The 19,688-nt window shown below is 37.1% G+C and overlaps 1 protein-coding gene across 1 annotated transcript in view; it reads left to right on the forward strand.

The window, feature by feature from the left end:
- Positions 1–3,828: 3,828 nt before the first annotated feature.
- Positions 3,829–19,688, forward strand: part of LOC128864502 (neural cell adhesion molecule 1-A) — a 270,759-nt gene continuing 254,899 nt past the window's right edge. Inside the window, exon 1 of the mRNA XM_054104198.1 lies at positions 3,829–4,601. The gene's annotated coding sequence lies outside the window, so the exon portion shown is untranslated. The remainder of the gene's footprint in view (positions 4,602–19,688) is intronic.

Here is a 19,688-nt window from a genome sequence, read left to right on the forward strand (position 1 = left end):
AATTTGAGAGTAAAATTAATTAGTTTTTATTATGAACAAAATTTAATGAAATTAGTATGTGCAGCTCTGCTAGTAGGCACGGCGTAGACCGGGTGGTAGTTAATTGGATTCGTTCAATGCTGGCCCAAAGAATTATCATGGTATGAGCAAAGGAAGATTTTCTGGTGTCATCCGGGGTTAATAGCGGTTGCCCCCAAGGCGGTTTGCTGTCTCCATTGCTCTGATGCATGGTGATCGACCCTCTGCTCACCACCTTAAACGATTCAGGAGTCCACGCACAAGCAGCTTATGAACAGCTGTAGGAAAGTGCAGAAAACTCTGGATATGATTAACACTTGGTGCTGTGCGAATGGGCTATCGGTAAATCCCACCAAGGCTGGCATTGCCCTCTTCACCAGAAGGAGGAAGCTTGATGGAGTCACAATCCAGCTATCCAAAGAAGTCACACGTTGAAGCAAAGACATCCGAAGAACCGACAGCCTTCTGGCACTGCAAGGGTGTTTTTGGAAAAATGTGGGGTCTTTCTCCCAGCAAGATTCTATGAATCCACACGTCTATGATAAGACCTATTATCACATATGCATCAGTGGTCTGGATGAGTAGACTCCCTCTCGTGGGAGTCAGGAAGACCTTATCGAGACTACAACGCACTGTGCCCATCTGTTGCGTCGCAGCTTTTCCAACTACTTCCGCCTTGGCATTAGATACTCTGGTTGGTCTACCACCTTTTGTTGCTTTCATCTAAGGAGATGTTAACATGGGTTCCGGGACACGTGGGTATCGCGGGTAACGAGATCTCTGACTCTTTAGCCAGAATGGGCTCTGAGGTAAACTTCCTGGATTGTGGTTCTTACCCACAAACGCAACGCACTACGTACTGCCTGCGCTTATCGGAACGTTATCAGATGACACAACATGCGTTGTTCTTAGAAAGATGCCAGTGAACATTCATGCGACGGAGTTGTATCGCCTATATGGCGTAAAAGGAGTGAAACCGACGGTAGCAGAAAAGGCGGCAGAAAGAACGCGATCGATGAACTGTTTTAGACAAACGATATATACAGACGCTTCAGCCGAATACTCATAACAGTTCGAAAGGGAAGACAAGAAAATAGTGTCGGATTCTTGCACCGGAGAATGTTTCAATCCTCCCATAACTGCTTTCGAAGGCAGTGAGAGGAATGAATACTATCTATGGCGTAAATTCTCCATACGCCCACAGGAGCAGAACCTGGAGGCAGGAACCTATTGTGTCAATAGACATAAACGCGGATCCACCTTGAAAAAATGCTAACGCGATTCCGAAAATATTTTTGTTGTAGCCGAAAGTGTTGAAGAAAACCCAGGTTTGTCCATTCCTTGTCGTCCTTTGAAATTAGGCATTCCACAAACGTCATTACACCGTATTTTGCATAAAGATTTGGGTCTTAAGGCTTCTAAAGTCCAGTTAACACAAGAACTCAAGCCGGCCGATCATCAACAACGTCGTGTCTTTGCTGATTGCGTCGTTGAAATGCATGAAAATGATCCGAAATTCTATTGAAAAATCTTCTGGAGTGATGAGGCCCATTTCCAAATCGGTGGCTTCGTCAACAAACAAAATTGTCGGATCTGGGGCACAGAAAATCCAAGAGTCCTAATTGAAAAGCCTCTCTATCCTCAAGGTGTGACTTTTTGGTGCGGTTTATGGTCTGGCGGATTCATTGGGCCTTACTTTTTCGAAAATGAAGCTGGAGCAACAGTTACGGTGAATAGATTGCGCTATCGAGAGATGCTTAACGAGTTTTTGAGGCCGGAATTGGATGGATTTGATCTGGACAACGTTTATTTTCAACAAGACGGCGCTACGTGCCACACTAGCAACGAAACCATTGATGTTTTACGGGAAAAGTTTCTGGACCGTGTTATCTCTCGAAGCAGTGATCACAATTGGCCACCGAGATTTTGTGACTTTTTTCTTCGCTTACGCTTCGATACACTGTTTTGCGTGATCTAAAAGCTTTTTGAAGGAGTGTTTCAGTTCATTGACTGGAATGGCCTTGAGGATTTCGGTACAAGCCTTTTGGATGACCACTACGGACGCAAAACGTTTTTCTTTCATGGTCAGATGCAATTTTCCGTATAGTTACGAGTCACAGAGAGCCATATCAGGCGAATGCGGTGAGTGATTGATGGTTAAAATGCGATTTCTGGTAAAAAAATCAGTCACAAGAGTGGATCGATGATATGGTGCATTATCATGCAATAAGGGCCCGCTTCCTCCTTCGTAGTATTCAGAACGAATTCGACGAATGCGATACAACAAACGCTTCAAAATGCCAAGATAGGAAATTACGTATGGGTCATTTATACGAACTTCTCGTGGAGATTTCCTTGGTATCGTAAAAACAAATTAGCATCGACTTGATTTTTGACTTCTCCAAACGCGACTTTTTGGATGGTGGCTCGTCTGGGGCATTCCATTTGGCACTTTGAAGCTTAGTTTCAGGTCCATGCTAGAAACACCACGTTTCATTATCAGTTGCAATGTTGTAAAATACGTTATCGTCTTACAAATGTTTACAAAATGTGTTGAAATTTTAAGGTAAATAGAAATACGGCAGCCATTGGTTGTGTCTGGGTTCAACAGGAAAACGCTAAAATCTTATAAAATGTTTTTTTCTAAAAGTGGTCGCCCCTCGACAGCAATTTCAAACCAAATAAAGAAATACGGGTTAGTTGCAGTCGGGCACATGGGCTTCACCTGAGCTTAGACTCTTCTAATTTTTTTTGTTCAGATTTTCTCTAATCGTTAAATGTTTAAATAATTAATAGTTCTTTCCCACAGTAGTTACATATTAAGCAAATCATAACTTTTCATTTTAAATTTAACTATTTTACCATTATAAAAAATTATTTTGATGGGAATATTACTTCAGGTTTATCATCAACGGTTCCAACAGGTTATTGGAGACTTTGTATTTTGGTCTAATTTTGAGTGAAGTTGTAGAAATGAAAGTATAGCTCTTACATAAATTTATGCACCTAAGAGTATTTTGCAAGGTGTTAGCAAATTATTAGAGGCATAATCATATAAGAGAAGTATGGTCTTATAAAAGTTTTTTGTAAAATACAGAGACCCATTTACTGTCGAAACACCTTTAGTCTATTTTTGAAATGCGACTACATTGACGTTTGAGTTTAAGAGCTGCATAGACTGTGGCAGGAGTTGCGGACTTATTGGGTTAATAATTTTCTCAGCTGACTATCAATGAAATACCAGTGGCGAAACATCTCTTTCAATTCAACAGCAAGTTGCTTACTCCGAAAATGTGCCGAGTTATCATTTAAGCTCTCTTATACAACTTGTAGCTTTTTAGACTTCACACTGAGTGGCACTTATTACTCTCCCACAATTTCAATTTTGCTAGTAGCCTCAACTTTATTTGCAAGAAGTAAGTGTGCTTTTACGCTCTTCTCTCCAACTTGCACGTAGCTCTTTTGCACATTTGCACGCACCACCCACCAATTCCTAAATTACCACCCACTACGCTGATGAGAAGCACGCAGAGCTGTATTACCGTCGGTTAACGATTAGCTACCTTAACCTTTTACTCGCGCTCTCATTCACCTGCTCGCCAGTTTACTTCGCGCTAGCTTCGTTCATTCAGCGCATCTCTCAGCATCGTTCACAAATGCCGTTACATTAAAGTTCGCAGCCTTTAGCGAACGACAAACACCTTCGCCGATTGCTGTTGCCGTCGCTTTATTGTGACATCGTTTGCCATTTAACAGCACGATGTCCTTAAATGTCAGTTGCTGTAGTGTTTTTTTCCAAACAAAATTTAGTTTGTGCTCATCCGTCGGAGTGTTTTGGTGTTCGGTGATGACGCGACCGCATTAGAACGCATTCCTTCGATACAACTTCTTTGGCGACAGCTGCGTCACTGTCGGTGCATGAACCACGCAACAGTAGTAAAAAAAAAAAACAAATCCATTGAATGTTAATTTTAAGACAATGGTAGCAATGAAGTGTAATTGAAGATTTGTTCGTGTGTTGGCCAGAGGATTTTTGTGAAAGTTTCGTGTGTGACGAGGAAATCAAGAAACATCCTAGAAAAAAAAAAAATTATCATAATAATGAGAAATCATCAGCTAGCATGTATCAATTACGAGCTGAAGTGAAATCTAAGAAAAAATAAAAGAAAATAAAATATGGAAACAGTATGCGTGTGAAATGAAAATGTTGCGTACACCTAGCAACGAAAATAACATGAAAGAAAATTGCCAAAAAAGGAATAAAAAACCTTGCAGTCGCATCCTGTGATGTTGTGCACAGGCAATTAGTAAATTAAATGAAAATATCTGAAAACCAGAGAAAAGAGAAACAACTTAGGGAAACAGCCAAAGAGGTTACTTCAAACTGATTAATATCCGTTGCACGTGTGGCGATTCAATGAATTTTTATTGTTGGAGTTATGAAAAGCGGCAATTACTAGTGGAGTGGGAGTGTGAACAAAATTTCCAAAGAATAAATAAACAGCCCCTTGCCGAGTGTTTGCTGAGCTGCTGGCAAAATAGACTGTAACTTTGAGGCAAGGTGCGTCGAGTGAAAAAAAATAGTAAGTAGTTGTACGTACTGGATAGCTTAAACTTTTACATGACAATATGTAGCTTGTGCTTGTGTTGGCTTCTGCAGTATAAACTTTTAGAGTTTTTTGAACCCACTAAGTATGAGAAAACTTTCTTTGAAACTGTGTGAGTGCTCAATAATGGCGACTATTGTCTTCTTCCATTTCTCTAACGAAGAAATAAATTATTTATAAGAATAGCTTAGGGCCACACTTATACTTGTAAAGGTTACACTATGTTGTTCTATCATCAAAAGAAAGAAGGAAGGAAAGTTTAATGGAAATGCATGAAAGGGGGAAAAATAGTTAACGTTTATATTTCTACGGAATATTACAAAATAAGATAAGACAATTTTGCTAGTGATTAATAAGCAGCGCCGAAAAACCAGCGAAAGCGTTCTTTAAGTGACGAAATTTGGGCCGTTGCAGGGGGAATGCTGAGATGATTTCATCGGCTCTCCCTCCAAACTGCTACACAGAATATACAATACTTTATACAATATATATAAAGGGTGATTTTTTAAGAGCTATACGAAAGTTTTTCAAAAACCACACGTAAAATTCAGAAAAATGCATGAAATTTTTATTTAAATCGATAGTAAAGTCCATATAATTTAATGTTTGAAGATTATTTCATGCAAATGTTGACCGCGACTAAGCTTCAAATGGTCCAGCCGCTTAGTCTAATTTTGGCATACTCTTTCCAATGTTTCGGCCAGTATCTCACATATAAATGCTTTAATGTTGTCTTCCAATGCGTTAATTGAAGCAGGCTTGTCTGAATAGACATGAGCTTTAACATAGCCGCACAAAAAATAATCTAAAGGCGTTATATCGTACGATCTGGGTGGCCAATTGACAGGTCCCGAACGTGAAATAAAATGTTTACCGAACTCGCCTCTCAACAAGTCCACTGTTCGCGAGCTGTGTGGCATGTGGCACCGTCTTGCTGAAACCACATGTCATGCAAGTCAAGCTCTTGCATTTTGGGCAAAAAAGCGAAAAAGTTGGATATCATTTCACGATAGCGCTCACCATTCACAGTTACGTTACGATTCGCAGCATCTTTGAAGAAGTGCGGTCCAATGATACCTCCAGCCCATAAACCGCACCAAACTGTGACCTTTTCTGGATACTCCAAAATCGACAATTCTGCTTATTTACGGACCCGTTGATCCAAAAATGAGCTTCTTCGCTGAACACCATTTTTCGATAAAAAAGTGGATCTTAAACTTTCTTAACAGAATACGCATTTTTTTAATATAATTCAATGATTTGCAAGCGCTGTTCGTTTGTAAGACGATTCATGGTTAAATTATAGACCGAACTGAAGATATTTGACAGTGATACAAAACATGAAACGTGCTTCAGCTGTTTAAACCAACTTTTAAAAAGATAATAGCTAAAAAATCACCCGTTATATGTTTTCTTTAACTCCTAGTGGAGCATACATCTCGTACGACGCGTTAGCAATTTAGATTCTAGCTTTTTCTAGCTTGGCGATAGATGCAAAGTACCTGCACCTCAGGTGCTGCCCGTTTTGGTCCGTGAGTGGTATTTTATTTCTCAGCCGAGCGTTCCCATATCCACCAACTGGAGATGCGACCGATGGTAGACAGGCAACTCCTCCGGCTGTACAGCAACGGATGGAAATCATATCAGGTTTCCCAACATGAATTCATTTAGAGTAATGGGATCTTAAGGTACCCTCCACCGCTTGGTAAATCTTAGAAGCACCGCGACCTACTTCAATCCGCCTCCGGCCAAGGATACCTTATAATATTTCATGCTCTAGTACTGGTCTAGTGTTTGCTGAGTTGGCTTCAATATCGCCTATGCAAGCGCAGACATTCACACGCTTTAGTCACTGCTGGATCACATCATTTCTCGGCAAGCTCAATTTATTTTTTATTTATTAAACAAACACACAACCATAAGTTATTTTACAGTGTTTGAGGTTAATTCTAAAAGATTGAATAACATTAATAATAGAGATTGTTTAGGGAAAGAGATTTGAGAAGGAGAAATAGCAGGCTGTAAAAAGTGAAAGCGGGTGGAGAAGAACAAGGAAGTATTAGAAGAACATACATATGTAATATATGTACGTGCATATTAGCAATTTAGTGGGCAAAATAATGTCATCCCGCAGCTCAAATAACAATGGCAAGAAATATGCAGAAACGAACAAAACGAAAGCCAGATATTCCTGCACGGAATTTGGGTTGCAGCACCACATCCTAGATGTATATTTCGCTATCGCTATAAAACTTGTCAACTGTATGGAATATAGCCGATGTAGCCGAATGGACCAGGTGACTACCATTCGGTAGAGCCCCGGTTTGAAACCCACTATGGGCATGCAACATGAAATGAAAGATTTTTTCTTGTTGTTGTTGTTGTAGCAGCATAAAAATTTCGCAAATATGTATGGGGATTGCTAGTGTAGTGACAGTCCTTAGCCGGAAATAAATCCGGGTCGTTGAAGATATCGTGAAAACGACAGTTAGTTGTTACAAGGAAAGATTTTTTTTAATAGTGGACACTTCTCGGCTGACAATAGCAAACTTCTGAGTGTGCGAGTATTTCCGTCACGAAGAAAAGCGTCGCGTAGAAAACCATCTGTCGTGCAGAGGGGGTATACAACTGCAAGACCCTTCATTTGAAGGCCTGCACCAGAAGTTGGAGGAGAAGCTTGACCAAATACTCAGCAAGTAATGTACGCCCCAATTTTATATTTGTATAAGTATAAGGATTTCTAAATAAAGGGTCGATCTAGAGCACTCGAGGAAATATACCGTCAGGCAACCTCGAATTTTCTTTGAGTGTGTGTAGCGGATTTTCGTTCCAATTGTTACATCTCGACAATCTCTACATTGGAGGTACTTGGAGGAAGTCGCAGAAGTTCACATTAACGCCAAGTTTGCAGGGTCATCCATTTGAGGAACGATATCAAGACTCACTCAAGAATAGAAGGAGAAGCTCGGTCAAGCATCTAATAAAGGGTGTAAGCGCCAATTATATATATCGAGTCAACTATGGATTGACGACTTCAAACAGGAAAATAGCGATCTTTCTCTTAAAACTCAGCAGAAAGGACCTGAGCGTACTGGTGGGTGTAATCACAGGACACACCGTCTGTGGTCAGCATATGGCTACCATAGGGGTCGTCGAGAGCCCGATTTGCCCATCATTTCGTGAGGATGACGACACTGCAGAACATTTTCTCTGTAGCTGTCCGACGTTTTCCACCATCAGACTTAGGATATTGGGTTGCGATATACTGAGTACGGATAAAGTTCATACCCTTCCTCTTCCGGATCTCTCAACATTCATCAAGGAATCTAAGGGATTTGTGAAAGAGTGAATTCAAACTAATTTTCCCGTCTTACCACTCACATTTTATCTTTCCTTTCTCTCTATTCTTTCTACTGAAATCTATCCGTTTGTTGTACAATGGTCTCCTGACCGAGTGCTTGGAGTTGTCTAGCCCCCCACAAATATAATCTAATCTAAATATCTTTAAAGCGTCAAATGTTTTTGACGTATTCACATAAGCTCTATATTTTCGATAGTGCCACAGGAAAATGTGAAAAGGCGAATGCTTGTTTCTTTACGTGGTGTGTCGCACCGTCTTCTAGAAATGATTTATCGCCAATTCCCCTACCGACAATAAAAATATGCCAAAAAACATGGTTAATATATCTCGTTAAGCTGTTGTTGGTTTTGTTGGTATGGTTTTTGTAAAAACAGTATATGAGGGAAATTCATGCTATTTACTTTCTATTGTAGTGGCAACCCTTCACGGGCCAATTGTATGACTTCGAATGCGCAAACGAATAGTCGGCTGTTATGGGAACGCTTTCATTTTGATAAGCTTGATATGCCAATTAATTTGAATCCAGCGGCGTCGTGAGCCTTTTGGATAAAAAATCCGCATACTTGAGTACTTGGAATTAATAAAGTACAGCAAAGTGGTGTCAGTTGGAAGGCACTGTGTAGTTTATAGGCTAATGTTTATGTCCATGCATGTTATTATTAGGCTACTGCGACTAAAATACATCTACTGAGGTACCCCATATTATTAAAGACCTTTTAAAAATTTTAGCACTTTACCATCAAGGCGGTGTCGCCTTTTTCTGCCTAGTGCAGGACGTTAACAAAGAGCTTGTTCTGAATTTTCAGAATCCATTTCACAGAATGGATGATGATAGTCACAGAGAGACCAATTGCGTTCAAGTTATATCTCAGGCTACAGTGGCTTGTAAAGTAACCAGTTAAAAGTCTTAAGTCTACTTTGCTGAAAGAAATTAGCTTATCAGAAATTCCCCTGTCCGGCTTTAGGATTTGCTTCGCTTGTCGCTGACCGATAGAATTTTGCCAGTGTTCAACGAATTTTTTCTCCTTCGACATTTTTAGAAATTCGTAAATGTAGATCCTTTGAAAGGCGCAGAACCTATTAGACGTGCCCCTTTTGTTGCTAGATGATCAGCCATTTAATTTCTCTCATACTCCTCATGTCCAGAAACCCAACTTAATAATACTGTCTTGGAGCTCCCTAATGTGTTAAGAGGGTTCAGGCAGTCATTTACCATTTTTGAGGTAATTACAGTTGATAGAAGGACCTTCAAAGCCACCTGACTATTTGAAAGTACAATATATACATGTGGGATACTCTCAATTCCCTACGGAGACATTTCTCCACACATATCTCGATGGTATGTATTGCTGCTTGGAAGATTGGAATCAATTGGAACCAATTTTTTTCGAAGGTGATAGATTTTGATCATCTTCTCATTGCGTCTCATCAGTGAAGCTATATCTGGGAGCCAGGTTTGAAGGTGACCAAGATATTTCTCTGGGTCGTACGTTCATTAGTAAGAACTTTAAAGTATGTGCGTATGTTATTGTAAGAACCACAACTTTTAGTTTAACAAAAGGACTTCAAGCGCGCTTTAATCCGAACTGCTAAGGATTGTGTTAAATTTCCTTCAGACTTGCAAGTATACAGCAAGTTGCGGGTTTTGTCTATCATTTCAAATGGCTTATGAAATGATAAATAAAATATTATACTAAGCGCATACCCTAGCCATGAATTCAATGAAGCTCTTCCCATAACATCAGGAGTAATTACAAGAAGCCTACGAGCAACAAGGCTCCATAAATTAATGAAAGGTAGTAGGTCACAACGCATTGGTATTCTCTAAGCTTTACTATGTTAGCTATCCAACTAAGTAAAATAAATAAATATTCAGTTAATATTCTCGCCATCCTAAGTAGCCATACTCGTCTTAAACTAATCACGAATTTGCAGTAGCGAACACATCTTTCAATTTGAAATGTTTCATGTTTCTTTACTTCATATCAAGCAAACTCAAGGTATGATAACACAATGTTTGAACCAAGTTGGAAGGAAATTGAAAATTGAAATTTGAAAAGGTCGAACCAGGGAGCACGTGGAGATTTGGTGACTACTAAAACACTCAGGCTAAAAAGCCTATTGTATTTAAGACTCTGTAGTCAAGGAGGGAAGCAGAAAAGTATCAGAGAAAGAGATAGGAAAGAATAGAGACAGAGATAGAGATAGTTAGTCCTGTGAGAACTTTCCAGATTCTTTGGCAAATCAGAAAATATCTTCCAGTTTTAGAGAACGAATATTTTTCATTTTCAAGACATCGGAACCCAAAACTCGTTGTCGGGCTCTAGCAAAAGCAGGACACTCACAGAGAAAGTGCTTAGGGCTATCTGCCTCCTCCAAGTACGACAGGCACTTCGGGTCCTCAATGATTCCAATGGTGGTCATATGCTGATCCCATGGGTTGTGTCCTGTAATGATGCCGACCATCAACCGAATGTCTTTCCTTCTAAATTTAGGAGAAAGTTTGACAGTTTTCTGTTCGGACTTGTCACAAAACACTTTACAGTTCTGCCGGGTTCTAGACCGGACCATCGCTCTTTATGTAGTTTGCCTACATAATCGCTGATCCAATTCATGATTCCTACGGAACTGATTATGATTATTGGCTCTGGCCCTTGTGGGGGAACCGCTGATCCACAGTTGGCCAATTCATCGGCAATTTCGTTTCCTTGAACACCGGGGTGACCTGGAACCCATATAAGTACAAGCCTGTTTTGTCTTGCGACAGAATTAAGCTTCTTCTTACATTCTTGAACAATTTTAGAGGGTTGCTTCGCTTTCTGCAGGGCCTTCAGTGCAGTCTGGCTGTCACTGAAAACTCCAATCTGTTGGAAGGAGTTTCAAATATTTATGTGTTTACCAGAAAGTAGGCGGGTCAACCCGAAAACACGTCTGCGACTTTTTTAATTAATTCTATTTAATTCGCTTTTTACTGGAAAGCGGAATATTTGCCATCAAAAATATAACAAAAATCTGAATAAAACTACTTACAAAACTGGCTATGCAGCAGCCTTCTCTGCCAATCTAATTTCTTAATATACATTTTTGGCAACTTCCAATTCATGCTGTAACTCTTGAATTGACTCTGAATCTTAAAAAGAAATCCCTAATCAGCCGATGCACATCATCGTTTCGGTTGCTTTTTCAATTTTAGATATTCCATTACAATATTTATCAACTTTTTTCAACTGAAAAGTGCCTAATTGTGTAAATGTATAACTTTAAACTAAATTTCTGACCTATCACGAATGCTATTTTAGCTGTTGAATTCAAATCGATAACTCAAGTTCCGCTAAATAAACTACCTTGAATCCACAAGACATCTGCACCAACCTCAAGACATTATGTTCCACAGAGTCCCGAATCAATTATCCCTTTGGGATGTGCTAACTAATCATCAAGCTCAAGCTCAAATTAATAACCCGTAAACATAGAAGTAGAAACTTACACATCCACCATCTAGCTTTCCTTTACTCACCCTCCCACTCACCACCTTCCACTTCCATTGGTCAGAAAATCAATTTTACTGAGAGGGTAAAGGTCGCACGAGGCAAGGCCAATCTATTAAAGGTGGAAGAAGTAGACTAGCTGATTTGTTTTTTTTTCTCCTTCGCCTTGTATATTCGGATGCCAGCACAAAATTAAATTACGAAACGTATTTACATTACATTAAAATTTGTAATTGGAAAATTGAAAATTGAAATTTTGTAGTAAATTTAAATTCAAAAGCCTTTTTATAAATAAATAAAGTAATGAGGAACTGCGCAATTTGTTTTATACAAATAAATCACTTCGTTGTTTTCTACTTTGATGCGACATTCTACTGCACAAAGTGTTGTCGTTGACCTAGTGACACTAGCTTTTATGAATTCGCCTTGTCAAGAGGTAAAAAAGGCGAATACTGCGAGTACTGGACAGTTAACAAAAGTAACAAATCACGATAAGTGGGCACCTTATAGGCTAACAAACGGCGAGTTTCCTCTGCACGATAATCTGAAAGTAGAAGAAAACTTGCATATGGTGGGACAAAGGTAAAGGTGTACGAAAAAATTAAAAAAAAAAAAAAAATTTGGGTTCGGTTGGTGCTTGAATTACAAAACATTGAATTAGCTTAACGTCAGAATGAATAAGTTTTTCTCTATACTTTAAACTAAATATTCAGGCATAACAGTTGAGGTTATTTGGAGTATTTCCATTTTAAATTGAACCCATTTAAAATTAAATGAAGCACTTTAAATTAAAATTAAAATATCAGAATTATATTCAATTACTTCTGGATTCACTAAAACTGTATACATTTTTATAATAACAATTAATTTAATAAATTAAAGTTACCCAAAGTTACGAAATTTCAATTTCAATTCTAAGGAATGCCAAAATCCATCAATCCCAAGAAACACAAAATGTGGCGAACAGTAGTGGATGTACATTAACATTTTTACCAGCTTACGCTTATAATTTAAGTTTGAGAGAGAAAGAATTTTCTAATTAGGATTCCATGCCCAACCATTATTAAGTGATAAGTTGAATGAGTGATCAAACCAAATGTTAGCGAAAGCATTGCGGAAATTACATAGTAAAATTGATGGCGCGAATTACCGAATGGAAATGAGCATTTAAATTTCTAAATGGGCAACTGAAAAAGTTCTGCATTAATTTTATGAATTGCGTTTTAATGCATATTACGACTTAATTTTTGCTACGTATCAAGCAAATATGTCTGTCTTATTAAGCTTAATGTCAATTTTACCAATGCACAAAATTGATTTTTGTTCGCTGGAATAATTGCAAAAATAAATTGTTCAAAAAAATTATCAAATAATATATCGTTTAGTTAATTATCAAAAACAAAAAAAAAAAAAATACATAAATCAAAAAATCTTGGTTTGGCTGCAAAAAACAAAAAAAAAATTTTAATTTTGCATGCCACAATAGTTCTGATTTTGTGATTGAAAAGTACTACTAAAAAAATCATTTGCGTGCAATGGGGTTAAGAAAGGAAGGCGAATTAGTACGATATTGTTTCGAGGTGGTAGATGGGTTGTTTGAAAGGAAAATTGCAAGATCAAAATTTGGAAATTTAAATAAAATTCATACGGTAATGATCCCAGCTGTACAAAATTTGTCAAATGAGTGAGATTTGTCCCACAATTTTTTTGCACGCCTTAAATGGAGAAAAGAAAAGATACTGCGAAATTCTACACCGGCTACAGCTTTAAATCTTGATTTATGACTCCTACGAGTTCAGAATTCATAGCTTTGAAATCAATTGCGACTGCCCACTTAAAAGCGCTTTAGTCAATATTAAATAAATTTATTTGACGATTTGCCTTTTCAAAAATACCACCATTAGTATGGCATTTCCTTGCAGGCAAAAGAAACAAAGTATTCAATAACTAATTCAACCAATCAATTATCTGTTGACGACGAATATTTTCCTGGCACACCAGATATTCCTATCAGCATCAAACCATACAAATTACCTCCGAGCATTTTCAGTAATAGAGAATTTTTAGGAAAATTGCGTTTTAAAAACGAACCTATCGGAATATTGGGAAGCAAAGAAATACACTTACAATACGAGGGTTCTCTTTTATATTTGGCACTTATTAGTAATGAAAAAACATTAAAATAATAATGAAAATGACTTTGTCATTTTTTAAAATACATATTCTCCTTTGAAGTCAATACGCTTCTCCATTCGCTTCAACCAATTTTCAAAGCACTCAAAAATGGATACCACCAAACCGTCCTGTTCATTTGAGGCTTCAATAGTTTATTAAGGCGTTGAAAAATGTTGACCTCTCATTTTATTTGTGATATTCGGGAGCAAAAAGAAATCAGAAATCATTAGCTGCCAAAACAGAGCTGTATGGCAGATGACACATTATGACGATCTTTTGAATGAGCACAAACTCTCATTTGTGAGCCAATACGGGGGAGCTCGCATTGGCTGGGTGAAGGTACAAAAGGCGATTGTTATAAACAGAAAAAATGGAGTGTGTAAAGGGTAAAATAATTAAATTAATTAAAATAATTAAATAAAATTTCCATTACTCAAATCATTTACCAAAACAGTTTTTCAAAACCAAAAATGGATGATTAATTTTGTGCCACCTTGCAATTTGGTATATGATATAACTGAGCATATTTTCTCAAAAAAAAAAAAATATTTTCTCCAAAAAACATAATTTCTCCAAAACAAAAAAAAATTTTCTCCAGAAAACATATTTTCTCAAAAAAAAAAAAAAAAATTAATAAAAAATCTTCTTGTTTTTGATATTTTCGAAAAAAAAATTCTTAAAGCTAATATTTCTTGATACTTATTAAAATGAAATAATTAAAATTTGTTTGCTGAGACAAAAGCAAATAATATTTAATGAATTATTTATTATTATTATTGCAAGAACTCTTTTTCGTTTATTTTTTTGGCTCCCCTGGTGCCAAAGCACGTTGAACAACGGTTGCCTTTTACCATTAACTTTATTACAATAATAAACGAAAAAGAATTTGGTTTCTATTTTTTATATCAATAATTTGAGCGGTTTCGTGCTTAACAAAACAAATCGTTTTTTTTAATGATCAGAAAAATTCGTAAAAAAATTTTGGTTTGTTGATAAAAAAAAAAGTTATCAAAAAAACAAATTCGTTTGCTACTAATTGTAATCTTAGCAAATACTTAAAATAATTGCACAACGGCTCGCAGAAGAGAAGGTCAGGCCAAGTGCTGTCATCGTGCTTTCGAGTTGAAGAGGCACAATTTGTGTGCAAAGTTTGTAGTGTTAAATTCCGTTCTACATAAACTTTTTTAGAATGTTTTTTTTTATGTTTTTTTAATGGAGTTTAATTTTATTTACAAAATATGTCACAGGTTTCATTTAATTTAAAAAGGGCTTAATTAGCAGAAACACCTAATCGTTCTATGCAAATGTTTGTATGTAAGATATCCCATTCAAATACCAGTCACTGCTGATATGTCACCCTGTGTCATTCGTAACTATTTAAATTAAATTATATGCCATTTATTTAGCTCCTGCATCCTTTGATAGGTGCTGTCTTAATCAATTTGTAATAATCATCTCGACGTGGTCCGGCAAATACGCTTTTTAATAGCAGAAATGCACATCGAGGTTTGCATTCGCTGTCGGTCGCTATTAAAAAAAAATCTTTCACTTGCTACTGAATATATTTTCGTATAGAGGTGTCTAGATAGCTTTGAGTCTGGTAGTCAAATGATAGTGTAGCTGAAATCCGCTTGGCGGTAGCGGCAGCTAATTAGTGATCATTTTACAGTAATGAGGACTTTCGAGGCAATAAACTACGATTAAAAGAGAAACTGTTGACTAGTAAAAATTTCCGAAATTTTTTTAAAACTGTTTTGATAGGGTTCACATACATACAAGCAAACAAAAATCAATTAAGAAATATCAATTGTTTTTTGCTTTATAGTCTTGCGGTTATCAAATATATTGAACACAGCTCCTCAAACAGCTTGTACAAGGTGGCGCAAAATTAATCAACCAATTTCGGTTGTGAATAACTTTGTTAATAAACTTTGTTACTAAATAAAAGAAATGTTATTTTAAATCAAAAAGTATAAATCTTTCTATAGGGTGATTAATTCTGCGCCACCTTATATACATATATACAACTAGTGAATGCATAAGGAGCTAAAGCGCTAAAATTATTGCTCAAGAAATTGCAAGAATAATAGAAATCAGGCCACCTCCTCCAAAGTACCGTGTCGTCAGTAAACAAAATAAACAAAAAAACAGAAGAGGAAGAATTTACGAAAGTGAGCGGAAAACCAAGAATATAGTGTAAATGGTGCACACATACGTCTGCACGAATATCTGTGCTCGCATTTGCATACAAACGATTGTTTAATTTCTGCACTGGCGGGGCACTCAATTGTCAAATTCGCCAAAAATAGAGTACATCGTGAAGAAGACAATAGCCGAACTACCCCACACCTATTGATTTAATTATTACGTCTAAAGCTTTGACGCCGAAAATAAGCATTGTTTTGTCGTTTTCACTTACTCACTAGGCCATAGAAAATTGTCATTACTACAGTGCTTTAAGCCAGGTTTTGTATGGTTTACTTTTAGGCGATAGGAGAAATTATCAAAAAGCGCGAAAATTGCATTTGCATCTCATTCACCCTGTGCCGCTAAACATCTTTGTACCACCCTATTCCCACACCAGTTAGATGCGTCAACGCATTCCAACTGATTTAATTATAACTGTAATTAGTGTGAAACTGAAAACGTTTAGATATTTTATGAAATCGTTGAAATCTGAGACAAACTGTTAAATATTGAAGCGCGACCGGTGTGTAAGCTGTTTAAAGTTGTGCGTCTCTGGCCATTTGGTTAGTGCTTAGACATCGACTGCAAAGCTGATAATGAAATCTTGGGTAATCAAGAAAGGGAGTTGATATAAATTGCCACAATGCTCCCATTGTTTTTTTCTAATCATATAGAGACGCCCAATCAGGGTTTCTTAGAATCCTCTTAATGTTTTACAAACAATTTTGTAATACAACAAAACAACAAATTATTATATTTTTAGTTTTTGCCACATAGTTAATTCCATCTGGGCTTCTCCAAAATCTTCTTCTAACTCCTGCATTAAAAAAAAATATGATTGTTTTAATATTACTTACATTTTTAAATTATTGCAACTTAATTATCGTCAAGACTCGAGGTATTGTCGGAAAAAAGTATTTGAAAGCCAAAGTATATTTTTGTGTTTTAAAAACCTATCTGAACTCCACAACCCCACCCTTGGTTGTGCGTTTGATAATATATATGTATATGTGACTGGGCACGCAGAGCTATGATATGTTCTTTAATAAATAAAGATCGAAGATAAAACAGTTTTAAGCCATTTGCGCAAAAAGTTTTACGTAAAAATAATGAATTTCGTTTTCCCCAAAATAATATTTTGCTTAATTTTCTTTGGTACAGGTAATCCGATGAAACAGGTTTGGCCTCCTTTCACGGTAATTATATTAGAAGTTACTGGGTTTATTCCGCTTCTATGGAAAATTTGCGGTGCTTTTACAAATTGAAAATGTATAGTTAGAATTTCTTTTTATATATATTGTATATAATTGGCGCGTACACCCTTTTTGGGTGTTTAGCCGAGCTCCTCTTCCCATTTGTGGTGTGCGCCTTGATGTTGTTCCACAAATGGAGGGACCTACAGTTTCAAGCCGACTCCGAACGGCAAATATTTTTATGAGGAGCTTTTTCATGGCAGAAATACACTCGGAGGTTTGCAATTGGCTGCCGAGGGGCGACCGCTATGTTTTTATTAATTTTGGTTTCACCGAGATTCGAACCAACGTTCTATCTATGTATTCCGAATGGTAATCACGCACCAACCCATTCGGCTACGGCGGCCGCCAATACTTAGTAAAAAAAGATTATAAAGCCAAATATGAAAACTACAGAGCCGCCTCCCTTCTGAGTCTATGCCACGAAATATTTTCAAATATTTTACCCAATAAGCTAAGAAAATTATCGCGAACTATCTGTGCGGCTTCAGAGCAGAGCAATCAATAATTGACAAATACTTTTCCCTGTCCCAAATATTGAAATGAATGAATTGAATACAAAATTATGATATGCAGTCTTTTTATCGATTTTAAGCAAGCGTTTGACGTGCTTAATAGAAAACATATTGAATATCATTTAAAAATGTTTGGCATATCTTTTAAACTGGTACGACTGATCAGCATAACTTTACCAGATACTTGGTCAAAAGTGAAATTTCGAGATAATGTCATCTATTGCATCGAAGTGATCTCAAATGCAAAGAAGAGAGATGCGTTCGCATCCCTACTTTTCACGCTGTTATAGATCCAGGACCCACGATTTTTTACATATCCACTCAAATGTGCGCCTACGTAAATGACATCATAATTCCAGCCTGAAACAAATGAGCCTTGAAGTCATTTATGCACCAAGAATCATCTGCTTGGATGGCAGGACTTGCCAGCAACGAAGAAAAAACCAAGCATATGGAAGGTGCCGCACGCAACGCAACACGTCACTTTAAAAAAAGCAGTTATAGTTTTAAATGAATTCATTGAATTTAAGTACTTTGCAGTTATCCTGCATGCGCAGAAAGATACATTAATTGCCATAGAAGACAGGATAGAAGCTGTAAATAAATCTTACCACGCGCAGACAAAACAGATGCAGTTGAGACTATTTTCCAGAAGCCTGAAGCTTCGAATATATGAAACCGTCATAAGTCGTACATTCACATGCGGTTGTAATGTCTGGGTGCTGAAATCAAATCAAGTCTATCAATTAATTTGTTTCAAAAGAAAGATTAATAGAAAGACATATGAACTTGTTTGACTTGAAGGTGATACTTACCGCCTTCGATACAATGACGAGACAGATTTATCAGAGGTGAAAATGTTAACAAATACGTAAAAACGCGAGTAAGGAATGATAGAAATCTAAAAAAGGTATTCAAAACAAGTCCACTAGGCAATAGAAAAAGAGGTCGGCCAAGGGAAAGATGGAGATATGACATACGAACTTTGGGCATATCTGATGTCAAAAGAAAAGTTGAAAACCGAGTGGCGTGAAGACGAATTGTAACTGAATGAATGGTTCAGCTCGAGCTGTGCTGCACGATGATGATGATGATGATGATGGTGAATTAAAATTTAAAATTCTCATGAAACAAACTTAACTTAAGCCGCATACCAGAAACTACTCAACTTTCTAATTTTTGCAGACACTTTTTATCTCACTGACCGAACAAATTATGTGAAAATCAGACATTTCATATTGAACGACCTGCATTACGTGAGCTCATATTATGACTGGCGAAACAAGTTTGAAATTCTTTTCAAATGTTCAGTGTTGTCCATAGTTACAATAAAAATTTTTCACATTTTTACCTGCTCCATTCGTATACACCTACATACATTCACGCATAGTATACTTGTATTAGTGTAACCAACGTAATTTTGCTTGCACGCAATGCTGGTCGTTTTACTTTCTCGCTTTTATTTGTACTTTTAAGTACTTAACGCAACGGCCAGCTACTTTGGAGGTATTAAAGTGTCAACTTGACACTCATCGCTTTAGAATGAAATGTGCGCGTAAGCACGAGTACCTTAATTTACACGCAACAACAGAATAAATAACAGCAATGCGCACAGAGAACAAAAAGAAAACGGTGTCGTGACTGTCGCAGCGTCCGTTTGAAGCATTAAGCGATGGAAATTGCTTTTGCGTCGAGACTTTTTAAAAACTTTCAAAAGCAAATTTTTTCACTTGCAAATCCATTTGGCGGGCGGCGCTTAATAGTTAACCTATTGAAAATCGAAGCTATAAAGGAATACATGCAAGCACCAAAATACAGTTGCGAGCATAAAAATTGGAAATTTTATGAAATTTTACGTCTTTCAAATGACGGTTTATGCAGTTTTATGGGACCTCAGAGTGCAAGAAGGTTTTAATGAGACCCATCTACAGGGTGGGCCATGTAAAAAAAAAAAACTAATCAATATTTTTTCAAACTTTTTTTTTTGTTTTGAAGATTGAACATTGTCATTTATGAATAAAAAATATTATCGTTCAAATGACCGCCACGACTGGCTTTACAGTAGGCCATTCGATCAACCCAAT

Source organism: Anastrepha ludens, chromosome 5, assembly GCF_028408465.1.
Source record: "Anastrepha ludens isolate Willacy chromosome 5, idAnaLude1.1, whole genome shotgun sequence".
NCBI classification, from domain to species: Eukaryota; Metazoa; Arthropoda; class Insecta; order Diptera; family Tephritidae; genus Anastrepha; species Anastrepha ludens.